The following is a 14859-nucleotide window of genomic DNA, read 5'->3' as shown; positions in this document are numbered from 1 at the left end:
ACTTTGTCGCGACTATCATCATCCGGTGGCGACAGAGTGCGGCATCTCGATAGTCTCTATTTTTCCATCCACCGTCCACGCTAAAAAGCACCCATCGGTAGCAGATCTAATTAATCATTTCACACTCGTACTTCGACTGGACTCACCGAGCGAAACCAATCAAACGACTGGACTGTGAGGTGGCATTAGTGAAGTCAGAGTCGATTGTGATCTTCTATTTTCTAACGGAGCACCACGGAGCGGCCCCAGCGGAGTTCAATGTGAGATATTATAAACAAACACGGTTGTCCGGTTCGATGGCACTTGAGCGCTAGATACAGTAGGAGGAAGCAAACCTAATAGATAGGTGCCATTATCTTGTTTGGCCAGGCTAGACGAAGAGAGATGACGACCCGGCGATAAATTGTTCGTGTGATTAAGATAACGCTTTTTTTCTCTTGCTTAGAATGCGTGATTTTTGTTTTGCGATCAATCTCTGCATCCGCGATTACTTCCTACTGGAAAAAGTTACGCGGTAGTTTACTATATAAACATATGATTGATCGATTTCCATGTCAGCCACATGGTCTCGATCAGTTGCGGTTTCGTTTTCTGTGTTGAATGATCGATAGATTACTGTACACACAGAACAGAAGCTATGAGATTTTGTTGCAAATTTTGAAAGCAATAAAAACGTTGTCTGTTCAGAAATCGTTTGATGTGTACAAATTCTACCATCGAAGATGATTTCATCTGAAACACACCTGAATGAAATCATATCCCCTTGGCAAGCTTAAGCTGTCTCCAGTCAACATTGACTGTCTGTGACCGATCGAGATAGCTATTTGAAGAATTTAGTTTTTTTTATTATTATTTATTCAACGATCGATTTGGAGCCTCTCGTGTTTCTAATTCCATCCATCCACTTTTCATATTCATATTGTTCACGAACGACGACGCCAATGATGGTCTGGCTGACTCGTAAAGGTGTCCCGTCTGCTGTATTAAAATTCATTAAAGTTTAATGAAAAACAGAGAAAGAAACGACAAAAGAAAAACATCGATATGCAGATGAAGACTGACTTTTTGAGACTTTGCCCGAGGTTGTCACATCTTCTCCGACGCAGCGCGATTCGGCGATCCCAGTGAGTGAGTGGGCACCATCTGCCGGTCTGCGCAACGCTTCACTGCACGGAATCGGCAAGAAGAATTGACCCAATTCAAGGAGCACTCGTTTCATGAGATGAGCTTTGCATAAAGCCTCAAGCCTGCTCGGGATCTGGTTGGAGCTGATCTGCCGTAGTTCACAATTACAATGTGCTGAATCTAAAGTTTGATAATGATTTTTTTTTAAGGTTTGACAATCGCTTTTTCCAAATGTTTGATAATCATTTTTTCAATTGGAATATTGCAGTAAAAGCTCTTCGCAGATGTCGCCACTGCATGGTGATAATAATGTTGACAGACTGCATAGGAAGTTCATTAAAATAAGCTTTAAAACATAATCATCCTTCCAATAAAGCCTCCTAATTGCGAAGAAAAACTTTATTCCGATCAGATTGATGTGTATCTTTGACTTTCCTATTTTCATACCGAATCAGGCGTAACATTTGGAAACGGCACAAAAGCTTTTGTAATCAAAAGATGTAGGATCTTTACACATGAATCGAAGTACGCCCACGCAAACCACTGTTACTATGGGAAAGGGAATTTCCCCTACCACATAATGTTGTTGGTTTGCGTGGGCGTACTTCGGTTCACGTGTAAAGGGCCTTACAACTTTTGATTACAAAAGCTTTTGCGCCGTTTTCAAATGGTACGGCAGAAATATACATTTCACTTCACGACACCGTCAATGCTACATCGCACGGTAGCTGTAAACAAAAGTAGATTTCCTAAATTCCGGACTGATTTGAGATTTTGACGTATGTAACTGCTTTCGTAAACAATCGCAAACTAACAACACAATCAGGTAGGGGAGTGATTCCTTTAAGCAGTTCGGTGTAGTTTGTTCGTGAAAACAAGCTTTTATTCGCGAGAAATCGGTGATTGAAGTGATTGTTAAGAAAAACAGTTATGCCCAAATCTCAAATCAGGCCGGAAATGCTCAAAATAAAGTTGATTAGCTACTAACAGGTGTCCACTAAAAAATGAGAATGAAAAGCATGGGATAAACCACCAGTGAAGTTTAGTTCAATCTGATTTATTTCATACAAAGGGTTAACTTAAGTCTTCAAACTAAGCTTAGCGAATATTGACATACGGTCCGAGGTCCACCGTGCTTAGTCATGATATTGGAACATAAACGTTGGACAGCTGCCACATCGATTTTCCGGCTGCAGCTTTTGATCTTGTTGGTGAGTTGCTGGGTATCCTAGGCCTTCCGCGATAGGATGGCACTGCGGCAGATTTGTCGGATTCCGGTCTTTTGGCACATATGGTATATTTTGGCTTTCCGCCGTATTTCCGGTTCATCCAGCGACATTGGGATCTCACGATTTGGATTTCCTCGTCAGTGTACTCTGGGGATCTGGTTTTCTTTCTACACACTATTCCTTGCTTCCTTAGAGTCTTCCAGATGTGTGACTTCGAACAACGAAACTTTCTAGACGCTTCCCGTTGGCTTACCGAATCCTTGTTGTTGAACATGTTGTGCAGCGAGCGGAGTGTCTTCTTATTAATTATCTTCGCTAGACGGCCGTTTATTCCCTTCCTGGTTACTGCCATGGATGTCAGGATACGGTATACGGTGGATACCGGAACATTTTCCCTCTTAAAATGGTCCACCGTGTACTTTTTTCCGCGATTTTTGTTCGCTTGAAAGAATTGTACAATGCACGCACGCAGTTCTTCCTGTTTCGACAGCATGCTGAACACGACTGAACATGTTAGAATGAAATAGAGTGTGTGCCAATTTTCATTCACCTAAGGTTTTTTGTTCTGTTGGAAAAGGAATTCTCATTTTTTAGTGAACACCCGCTATGTAACATTGGTCGATTCTCTTCATCGTCTTTCTCTTTCGTCAATAGCTTAACTGACAAACCGTTTCCTGTTGTATTCGCCGTATTAAAGACTGGAACACGCAAAAATTGGTCGACAAAAAAATCGTTTCTTTCATTCAAAATTCATATCACAAAAATCTTCTTATTTTTCTTTTGGTAGTTCAATTCATATATTTAAAGGAAAAAAGGCTCTTTATTCTGTTGGTTTGCCAAATCCGAACTGCCGTGCCTTCCGCTTAAACCCTTCCATTAAATTTTGTACAGTGGTCTCATCGACCTTATTCGCCACCGAACGCCAGTTAGATTTAAACTGCTGCTCGTTTTCCATGGATTTATTCGTTTTTTTAGATTCCGTTTGACCAAGCCCCAATGCAGTTCGATAGGGTGGAGTTCTGGGCTGTTGGGAGGGTTGTGGTCTTTGGGTACCACAACCACGTTGTTCGCATCGTACCACTCGATTGCCTTTTTCCCATAGTCCGGCCAGAACAGCACAGGTCTATTATGTTGCTTTAGGAATGGTAGCAGCCGCTTTTCCAGGCACTCCTGGACGTAGATCTCTTGATTGATGGTTCCCGTAGGAATGAAAATGCCGCTTTTTAGACCGCACGTGGCCTGCCAGACGATATATTTTTTCGGGAACTTCGATAGTTTGATGGTTTTGCAAATTCCAGCCACCTTCCCTTTTCCTGTTGCGATATAAAACTCCTGTCCCAGAAGCTGCTTGAAATCCGCCTTCACATAAGTTTCATCGTCCATGACGACACAGTCGAACTTTGTGAGCAGATTCGTATACAGCTTTCGGGACCGCTGCTTTACCGACGTGTTTTATTTGTAATCTCGGTTCGCCACCTTCACCTTCTTAAACGTCGACAACCTGGCTCGTTTCTTGACCCACTGCACAGTAGTATGGGAGACATTGATCTTGCCAGCGACGTCCCGGATGGAGAGGTTAGGATTCCGCTTAAATATATTTCACCGCCACCTTCTTCGTCATCGCTGCCACGTCCGGATTACGATTGCCGCCACTTCCAGGCTTCCTGGCGGTCGACAGACGCTCCCCTAACACTTTTAAAACGTTTGTCACGGTCGATTTGGCCACATCCAGCAGTTTTGCCAACTTAGCGTGTGAGAACGTCGGATTCTCTTGCTGCGCGAGCAAAATTTTGACACGCTGCTCCTCTTGCTTGGACGTCATTTTGAAAACTGGAGAGCAAACGGTGAAAACTCATCATAGCAACCATTGTATATATACTCAACTTCCAAATGCAGCATTTCAGTTTTTTTAATGTATTTTTAACAGAACCAATTTGAAGTTGAGAATTTTTTGCGCGTTCCAGACTTTAGATGCTTCTTTAATGGAACTATATGTTTAAACAAGCTGGAAATGTCTTTGCAGGAGGTGTGGTTGCAAGGAGAAAATCAACGAAGAGAATCTGTCAATGTTACTTAGGTACTAATCTATTGTTTGAAATACTCCTCCGTTGTATCTTGTATTTTGTCCATTGTCTAGTGTTAAGGTGATACTCTAAAGAAGCCTTAGCGTGAAACTTTAAAGGCACAAATGTCAACTTCCACAAAAGATACAAATTTGAAATTGCTACTCCTTGTTTGCTGTGCTACTACAAACAGAGAGTAGCAATTTCAAATTTGTATGTTGTGTGGAAGCTGACATTTGTGCCTTTGAAGTTTCACGCAAAGGCTTCCTTAGAGTATCACCTTAAGGAATAAGTTTGAACACAACCCCTGGTTGGAAACGGTGCCAAGGGTCATTTTAGTAATAAAACACCATCTTATTTTAATATCACTAATATCCCTTTTTTCCTTCTTATTTCAGGTAAATACATTTTATTATAAAAAGGCTGACTAATCGTTAAAAGGTAATTTACGACATTATTCTTAACTCTTCGATCACCACACTGAAAATGAACACGGCAAAATTATGTAGGGTAAGTGCACTAGTTTTGTCCATAGTTTCCTATGTTGGTCATACCTCAGAAAAACGATTAAATCAAATCTTCGTGCGTTTTGTGAGTGATTTGTGTATGTAACCTGATAAATATGATTTGAATCAACAATCTTAACACAACTTAATATCTCAAACCTGGAGAAAACGTGAAATATCGTCAAAACATGGTCAAAATAGGAGCATGGCCAAAATAGGTGCGTTTTCCCTACACAGCAAAAAAGTGTAATATCGATCAATGTAATTCAAGCTGATGTATGAAATAATGATGTAATAGCAAAAAGCAGATACAATATTACATCAATGGATGTAATTTTGTTCGCAAAATCGATGTAAATCGTACAACGTTACATTACACAACCGATGGATTGACCTGGTTGCAGCAGTTTGGATGTAATATTCAACAACTTTTTTTCTGTGTATCTCGGGTTCTATTTATCCGTTTTCAAATGTGTTGAAACCATTGGAAAGGATACTTCCTCAACTTTGTATTAATATCTTGGTCACGCTACCTGTTTTTCTCGTCACAGCGTAAAATCTGGATTAGTATTTTTCCAGAGGTCAGTACTCCATAAATCCAATTAAAATTCCACTATGGAGCACTCTATGAGATATGTTTATAAGCTTGGAGGAATTTGAAAAGAAAAATAAATCAGTTTAAACTTATCAAAACGGCTTGTTTACTGATTCGACAGAAAATTCAAAACCAACATTTTAATTTACTTCAATACTCGCCACCATGTGACATGACCATAATAAAGGGGAGCTTATACCCTTTTCAACAAGATAGAAACATCAGAAATCCGTTTAAAATTTCAAAAGATATTACAAAAATGGTGAATAATATTATGTTGCTTGAGGAAAACCATTGGCAATAGACTGCAAATAAAGGCCCAAGCGCAATGACAGCGGAACCGGAACGGCAGCGGCAGCGGAAAAGCCCGCTCTGAGTAAGCCTACTTGTCGGATTGAAAACTAGTTAGAATCAAATCGACATCGGTTAGGCTTCTCGATGTCATTTGTGACAACTGTCAAACTTTCCGTTTCCGTTCCGCTTCCGTCCACATTGCGTTTGGGCCTTAAATCATCTAGGGTGGGTCAATTTTGGCTAGCGGAAACAATTCCTTGTTCCTCACTGCTCTTACGATATGAACTGAGATCCTTAACAACTGCGTCAAATTTGAACGAATTTGGCTACGATTTGAATTCGCGGGAGAATTTTTAAGCTAGTATGGAGAAAGGAGACATTTGTTTAGCTGTCAAAAATATCCATATATCTTAATATTGCCCATACTTGTGATCAGTGTTGGAAATATCGCCGAAAGTTCATTATCGCAAGCGAGATGTTTTCACTAGAGAAATTATCGATGGGAGCAGAGTTGGTAACGGTCAGTTTGGTCAGTGACGTTTGACGAAAACCAAAAATAAATTGTCGTGGTACAAAAACCATCATTTCCATACTTCTTCCATACGAAGAGAAGCCGATAGTAATCCCTGTGAAAAAATCCTATCGCATATTTTACCTTCACTTCTCTTTTTTGTATCATGCATGGACAAAAAAAATACAAATACCGTCGAACGTGCATGCGAGCAGATAGTAACCACACTATGAGCGCTTCTTGTTTTCCTTTAGCCAGAAAGGCTAATAGAAAATTCTCCTAAGCACTGATAGACCAGTAGTGGTGAAGATACAAGCCTGTTAATCTCAACGTTGGTGGTTCGGATCCGTTTTGTACCCATTTTAACTTTTTTGTGTTGCTTCCAACGATCATCATTTTTTGTCAAACAATACGGAACGGCTGACTAAAACGTGCAGTTTTTAATCCTCTCCGAGTAACCGACCGATCTAAGAGAGAGAGAACGTACTGAGCTAGTTTTTTTTTTCACAACGTAAATGAAAGAGGACTGTCTTCATACGGAATGTTTCATGCGCTGCTTGGAGTGCGACGAAGATAATAATACAATATTTTTCATCAGTGACATTGCTTTCTCTACGTTGATGCAGGACAGCCCTGGATGGGAGTTTCGCAAAGCGTTATTTCCCGAGCGAACTTTCTTGTTTGAGATAGGGAGGAACTAATATCATTCCCACTTTGACTGACCTGCAAGAGAGAGAGAGAGAGAGAGAGTAGGTTCAAAAAATATTTTTTCCTTGTACAATTTTTCGTTCCAGATATGCGATGAAATAGATCGCGAACTATGACTCGTAACTTTTTTATTGGTAACTCGTGAACAGCCATTCAAGTTTGAATTGCTGTTTGAGTAACGTTTTTTTTTTTTTCTTTATTACCGTGATTTTTAGCCGTCGGCTAGTTCATCACATCATTTGAGTAACGTAAAACAAGAGTTACAGAATGTGTATTAAATGCATCCTAAATGTAATCTTCCACCAATTATAACGCACGGGTGGCTCCTACATGAATGCAACCTAAATATCATCATGCAAAAGCATAACACCTAATCTAAAAAAAAAAGAAAAAAATCAGCAGAGCGGCAGAAATTAAGCGAGATACTTCAAGCTACTCCGCGACGAAACATGACAGGAGACAAGAGGGTTGCTTCCACTCCCCAACAGACAATTTGAATTGATTAAAAGCTGAATAAGCCTTTTTTTAGCTGAAGAAGCTTATTTTTGCTTGAATAAGCTCTTATTCAACATGGAATGTTTGTTGGGTCACTTGCTATAAAAAATGATTTTCTGAATTTTGAAATCATTAGACGTTATAATGATATTTTGTACTTGTTAGATACAAGAAGATGTTGAAAGGCAAGTATCTGACACATAAAATCTGTCATTTTCGCTTCCAGAGTGTTACAATCAGCGATTTTATGATTCGTGAGCGTTCACTCGGATTGAGCGTTCGCGAGTCGTAAAATCGCTGATTGTGACTATCTCAAAGCAAATTTGACAGGTTTTATGTGTCAAACACTTGCCTTTCAAGTTCTTCTTGTATCTAACAAGTACAAAATATCATGATAACATCTAATGAATTCAAAATTCTGAAAATTATTTTTTTATGGCAAGTGAGTGGAAGCAAGGCTGGAGACAAGAGCCTCAGCTAGCTCGTTTCTCGATTTTTTGTTAAATAGGATGAGAGAGCGAAATCGGAATTCTCTTTCGGAATCATTTGCTGAACTGTTTCGCACATTTCGTTCGGGAACTTTAAAATCTAATTTCGTTCGCGATTTTCGAATATCTAGTTCTTGAGCGAAATGATTCTCTGAAGAACTGCGAAAGAACTTTTTTTTAAATGAACTTTCCAACACTGCTTGTGACTTAGATTAATAAAACCATTCACAACAACGTTATCCAAAACTGGCAATCATTTGGGATAAAAAGTTATAAATCATTTACTTAGCGAGCTTGCGCATGGAATGCCCATCTAAATGCTGAATACTAACATCTTTAAGCACAGAAATCGAATCGATTCTCGGTCTTGAACAAAGTTGTTCTGCGTGGTTTTTCCAATCTAAGTCTCTGTTATGGACAATGTGTTGAGCAATGTGTGAATTTTTTGCAACCAAATGAATAATTGTTATTCATTTCCCATATAAACTTTGAAGTGTTTCCGCAACTGCAGATCACTTCCAAATTTGTTCAAATTAAGCACAGCTGGTGGGGACTTCAATAAAAAGCGAAAGGCATTGGAGAGTGAGGGGTTGTCAAGTTGACGCACCCTAGTGGCTAAATATAGCCATTTGTATTCTATTTTATCTCGCTTCCGAATCCAAATGCCCGCATTTTCCTTTAACACCTTCCATTAGATGTTGTACATCGTCAGAACCTCTAGTTCATTCTTTGGCTATTTTGGGATGTTTACAAAGTTCCTGCTGCATAATGACGCAGTACTTGTTGATCAGCCGCAACCAGTGCTGATAAAAATCATATCTTCTACACTCAAATTAGCCGAAAATCTAATCAACCTTAAGGTGATACGATACGTCACGCTTTTTTTGCTTTTTTTTCTCTCGTTTTTATGTGTCAGTGAAATGATTATCATTGATGCTGTAGGGGTGTGGGTGTACATCATGCCCTATCGGAACTACCGTAAACATAGCTGCTAGAGTTCGTTATTAATAGGTCGAATGTCTATTTATCATCCATTATTGACACCATTACTACATTTCTATTCAATCTGCCAAAATTAACGATCTACCACCTCCCAAAGACATCCCTTTCTAAACAGAAAAATATCATACGCCTAACCACCAAGACCAACCAAGTCAAGTAATCATAGTAGTTGATTAATTCAAAGCCACACTTTGTACACTTTGGTTACACACGACCGGTCCAAAAATGATTCCAGCACTCAAACCTTCAGCTACATGGTAAGAAAAAAGTACCCAAAAGTAAGTTATTTTCACACATCTCGCCACTTTATTACAGGAAGCCAAAAGTAGGTAAAGTGAATCAAAGTAGTTTTCATTCACTTGTGTTCAAATCTTATGGAATTGAAAATTTGCTTTCTACCCAAAAGTAAGTCAGTTATACCCAATAGTAGGTGAATATGATCGTGATTATACTCAAAGTAAAAAGTAGGTAAATGTGAACTGGCCGCTAGGCACGTTTTTTCTTATCGTGTATGTTTATGTTTTTGCATCATTCTTTTCCCGCACTTTTTAATATCAGCTGATGGCTTCGACCAGTGCAACCAGAAGGACAAATAGGTTCTCTATAGAAGATTTGTAGGTTTATTTATTTCCATTTCTTTTCTGGAAAAAACGAAATAAGATATTGTTTTAATATTTATTAGTGATGGTTTCTAAATTGAACACAGTTTAAGAACCTTCAAAAGCAATAAAAACATTGTTTTTAAACACTTTGTTTCAATTTAATTGACAACACTGGATACGATGATAAATGATTTGTACACACACCTTCGTAATGTGGTGTGTAGAAAAAAGGTAAACAAAACAATTTTAGCTTACAAAATTATTCGCGGCTCGCGTTTTTAACGATGCAAATGATATCATTTAAGTAAATATCATCTTTAAAAGTGAATTAAATTGAAAGTGCTTGTAGAAGCACGTGTCGTAATTGTTTTTAGTGTGGTTCTGAAAAGTGGAAGCTAGTGAAAACAGTTAGTTAAATTACATGCCCAGAGTAGAACAAAATCGACTGATCGTACTTTTTCATGCAAATATTGTGAATGCGTGAATGAACTAGTAATATTTTGGTGAGAAAGTGTACAAATATGTATCCAGATCTTATTCATACAATTTTGGCCCATTTTTTAAGGTATGTATTTAGTAATGTACTATTTTGTAGAAAGATGTCTTTCGTACGCATACCAAAACACGTTTATTTAATGATTGTGGGGACAGCCATTGTTACATGACGTGCCGTATCACCTTAAAAGATACTGCCTGCATGAATTTTAATTTTGACAAGCCCACATTCCCTTGATCAAAGCAACCGCTGAGTTTAAAATTTTGTTTTGATTCATTCGTGGATGGGTGTTCATTATCGCCAGTGTTGTTGTCAATATCAATTATCATGTTCATCTTGGTGGGGATGATATTGAATATCAAATGCAAAACTGTTACTTACATTTTACACAAATATAACGTTGTGGAACTTTTTTTAAACTCTTTATTTGTTCCAAATTCAAAATAAATTACATTTAATTTTATGCTAGTTGAGGATTGCAACGATTTTTGCCTGAAATTATTAATTATTTTGTTGGACATTTGTTCTAAAGTCTCAACATTCGAAATTCTATGCACCTCGGTAGTACCATAGAGGTAACTCTAAGACAAGTAGGTCCCGAAGAAACGTGCTCAACTTTTTGGCTCACCTCTGGTACTATCTTCGGTCCCAAGCTTGTCGAATCACCCCTCGAAACATAGGAAAAACCAATAACCCCTCATTTTATCTGTCAAACTTTCATAGCGAACCTCATGAACCTCAGCAAACGCCTATTCGTCGATGGATAATTAGGTTTTGCACCGTCGGGGTTAACCTCAATCTGATGACAGTTCAGTGGTACTGTTTACGTGGACGTCGATTTTTTCTTGGGTAGATTTTCTCGATAATTTTTCAGACTGCAGTTATATGTAAACCACACTTCTGCATTGTCCACGAGCAACATCCTTACACCGCGCTGTTCCTCGACAATTTTCAAGTTAAAGTTCGGTAATTTTAGAATATTTAATTTCGAAAAAAAACGACTAAGTGCTTGTAAACAGTACCACTGAACTGTCAAAAAGGTTAAGCCTATTAACATTAAGTTCATTCGTGACGTCACGCTGCAGTACCTAATAGACCTGTGCACGGGTGAACTTTAGTTCATCTACTGAAATTTTTTTGACACAACAGCGGGGCCCTGTTTACTAAAACCGAACACATGAATAATGCTACCGTAACATTTGAAAAGGGCCTATCAACTTTTGTAAATAATTTGTTAGGTCCTTTTCACGAGAACCGAAGTACGCCCATTCAAACCAAGAGCACTATCGGGAAGGGGAGAATTTCCTCTGCCCTATGGTGTTGTTATTTTGCGTGAGCGTATTCGGTTCGCGCGAAAAAGGTTTAACAAGTTTTGTGTACATAAGTTGATAGACCCGTTTCAAATGTTACGTGAGTATTATTCATGTGTTTATTTTTAGTAAACAGCGGGGCCTGTTGTGTCACTTTTTGTCGAGTGAGTGAACTCAAATCCATCCGTGCACTCGTCTATGAACTCATTTGATCATTTTACTCGTACTTGACAGAGAAGATTTTCAAAACAAACGCAATTCATCTACACTGGCTTAAAGTGTTAGTTATTGTGTGATAAAAACAGACACTGGTGGCCACTCTGGTGTGTTTTGGGGGATTTTAAATTTTCGACATTCCTCCATGTAAGGGCTAATTTGCGGCCCACTAAACACAACCCGCACTTTACACTAAGCGTTCGCTAACTGAAAGGGACTTTTTGAATGTTTTCAAAATATCAGCCAATCGTAGACAAATGTTGACCACTGCTGTCAAAAATGCATCAACCGATGACTTATTTTTTACAGTTGAGGGGCTGTGACTTTTATGAAAATAAAAAAATCCCATTTAGTTGCGACCGTTCAAAATACCTCTCGTTTTCGAATGAAAAAAAAATAATATTGACTTCTGAATTTATTTTCCTCTCGGTACATACAGAGATTTAATAAAGAGTAATAAACTGTTTATGTTTTATTAAAAATACAATACTGCTTCTTGATTCCAAATTCGGCTAACGGTTTAAATTTCGTACAAAACCAAAGGAACGTCATTGAGCTTACTTCGTCAAACATGGAACGGAAAAGAAGGTTAAGCACTCCTATTTTGTTTTTGAAATCAAAGGGTTTATATACATTGGTTCCCCGCTCTTCCCGGATGAAAAATACCATAAGTAAAACATAAAATAAGATAACTTTATTATAAACTCTATTGTTCGAGATTAAGTTCACAATATGTTTACAATACATCCTATGGATTGCAACATTTTACTATACAAAAACAATAAATTAAATTATATTTGGCAGCAAATTATTCCCAACATGATCTTTTTTATCGTAAAGATACCTGATTTCTTCGTTTACGATCGATAGCTGATAAAAAAGCTCGACATTTGTTTCACGTTTGCGCGTTCATCCGACTCCATTTTTGTAACAAATGAAAATCTGCCAATGAACCTTGCGTACGCAGAACACACTGAAATAATTCTACCCAAATTTTCAAAGATTTAAACCTAACGGATTTAAATTTAAAGCCATTTGCAGGTGATACAATTTTATCGTGGACACCCTTTACATGAATGTGACTTCTTGTCAGATTTGACAAATTCATGCAAGGTTGCAAAGACTCATTTTAGCTAAAATATTGTTTTTCGGAATAATAAAACCAAAAGATGGTATGATGGCATGTTTTACTTGTAACTTACAAGAAGAGGTTACAAAGTATGCGTTGGAAACATAAAACCTGTAAATTTTGCTTTCTATGAGTCACAATCAGCGATTTGCTGATCGCTGAGTGAGTGAGTGAGTGAGTGAGTGAGTTTGTGAAAAATCGCTGATTGTGACTCTCATGAAGTGAAATAAACAGGTTTAATATGTCAAACACATTCTTTGCAACCTCTTCTTGTATCCTACCAATTCAAAATTTGATCATGGCATCTAACTATTTCACAACTTAGAAAAACATTGTTTTAGCTGAAATGAGTCTTTGCAACCTTGAATTCATGTAAATGTCTACGATATATAACGAAAAAGTGAGGGTAGATTTCACGCGATAATTAAAATCCGGATTTTTTTTCTGAGTATCCAGAACCACCTTCACGAATACATTGTAGAGCATTTCAGCAAGCATTGATGAAATGTTTTAAAAATGTTGTTTACAAAAACTAAAATATTCCATTATATTCCATGCAATTTAATTCATTATATACAGCTCCACTTATCACTTTCACCGTCTATCACTTCAGCTGGTCAAACAAGTTAACCCAATACACCAACAACAAAAATCACTCACGTTTGATCATGCAACCGGCAAACCAACAATCAGCTGCCTCCATATCCACTCAGTACTGTGACAGTAGGAATAAATAAATAAACAACCATATCAATGGGCATGACAGTGCGCGAAACGACAGCATCTAATCAAGAATGGTACCACCACCACCACCGCTACCCAACCAGCAGCTCGTTAGCCCTAGTTCCGTTGCCTGTCACTGTCCAGACACATAACGTACTTTCCAGCAATATAGAATATGGCAAACGTACTTTTGCATTTACAAACTTGTAAATGTTCTATAAAAATTGAAAAACACTGATTAAAAATACTCAAATGATCCATAAAATCTCGTTGAACATCCCTTAGAAATGTGAATGATCCATAAAAATATAAATATAATCCATATATTATGTAAAATTTAGCAACACGATTTTAAAAATGTACCGCTAAACGTGTAAAGGAGCATTGAATCTGTATAAATTATCCATACAAATATGAAGCGTAACTATTCAAATGGACGTATCTGCTTTTGTAAAAAATCTCTTCAATCGACGATTTGTCTTTACTGCTAACTCATCCAAGCAAACAAACACCATCATCAGGTAGGGGAATCTTTCCCCTACTAGCTTCTGTTGTTTGTTTCTGTGAGTGAGCTTCGCTAATAAAATTTGTATGATTATTTTGCTTAACGACGTGTTCGGGGTATCATTCAAACCATTCGTGGAATATTTCTACCGTTTGTGTTATCGTTCCTTTATGGTATTGGTATATTAGGGTTTCATTTACCACAAATCGGCGATTGAAATGATTGTTTACAAAATCAAATACGTAGATTTGAATAGTCATGCTTGATATTGCGAATGTTCCATCAAACGTTCAGCAATGAGCCTTAAACTAACGAAATAGATACATTTGCACACTAGTAATGTAAGAATGATCCATATCAGGGAAAACATGTCAGAAGGGTATAACTCGAAACGTAAACAATGACTTTGAACGTCGATCTCTCTTGAATGACCACACACCCACGGAATCTGACTACACCAGCTCATTGAACAAACATTTCTCTGTCAGATGATTTAGTTAGTTTGAGTGGGTGTGTTATCATTCGTAAGAAACCGACGATCCAAGTCATTGTTTACGTTTCGAGTTAGAGCCTTCTGACATGTTTCCCCTGATATATTAGACATACAGTAATCCCTCCTTTATTCGGTGGGTGGTACCGTTCATCCATCGCTATTTATAGACTGTCCTTTAACCAATTGAGGTGATTTTCTGTAGGTAACTAATTTATGGTTGACACTTATCACGTACATCAGCGTAATTCGATGTAGGACAGCCGAGAAACAACGGAGGGTGGATGGTACCACCCACCGCATAAATGGAGGGACTGCTCTACATATATTTTTCATGGGGCCTACCTTAGCTCAGTCGGTTGATGCGGCTAT

At 38.1% G+C, this 14859-nt stretch overlaps 1 protein-coding gene across 7 annotated transcripts in view; it reads left to right on the top strand.

The window, feature by feature from the left end:
- Gp150 overlaps positions 1-14859 on the top strand; it is a 91963-nt gene that overhangs the window by 44776 nt on the left and 32328 nt on the right. The window contains exon 1 of one of the 7 annotated variants that reach the window (XM_065224627.1): positions 4838-4858. The exons of the other annotated variants lie outside the window; for them this stretch is intronic. The gene's annotated coding sequence lies outside the window, so the exon portion shown is untranslated. Of the gene's footprint in view, positions 1-4837; positions 4859-14859 lie in introns of those variants that run through there. 7 annotated transcript variants of the gene reach the window in all.

This window comes from Ochlerotatus camptorhynchus, unplaced genomic scaffold (assembly GCF_037179485.1).
Source record: "Ochlerotatus camptorhynchus isolate MF236.1 unplaced genomic scaffold, CSIRO-AGI_Acam_v1.1 ptg000213l, whole genome shotgun sequence".
In the NCBI taxonomy this organism is placed as follows: Eukaryota; Metazoa; Arthropoda; class Insecta; order Diptera; family Culicidae; genus Ochlerotatus; species Ochlerotatus camptorhynchus.
The sequence above is the reverse complement of the archived record's forward strand: the minus strand, read 5'-3'. Positions and strand labels throughout refer to the sequence as shown.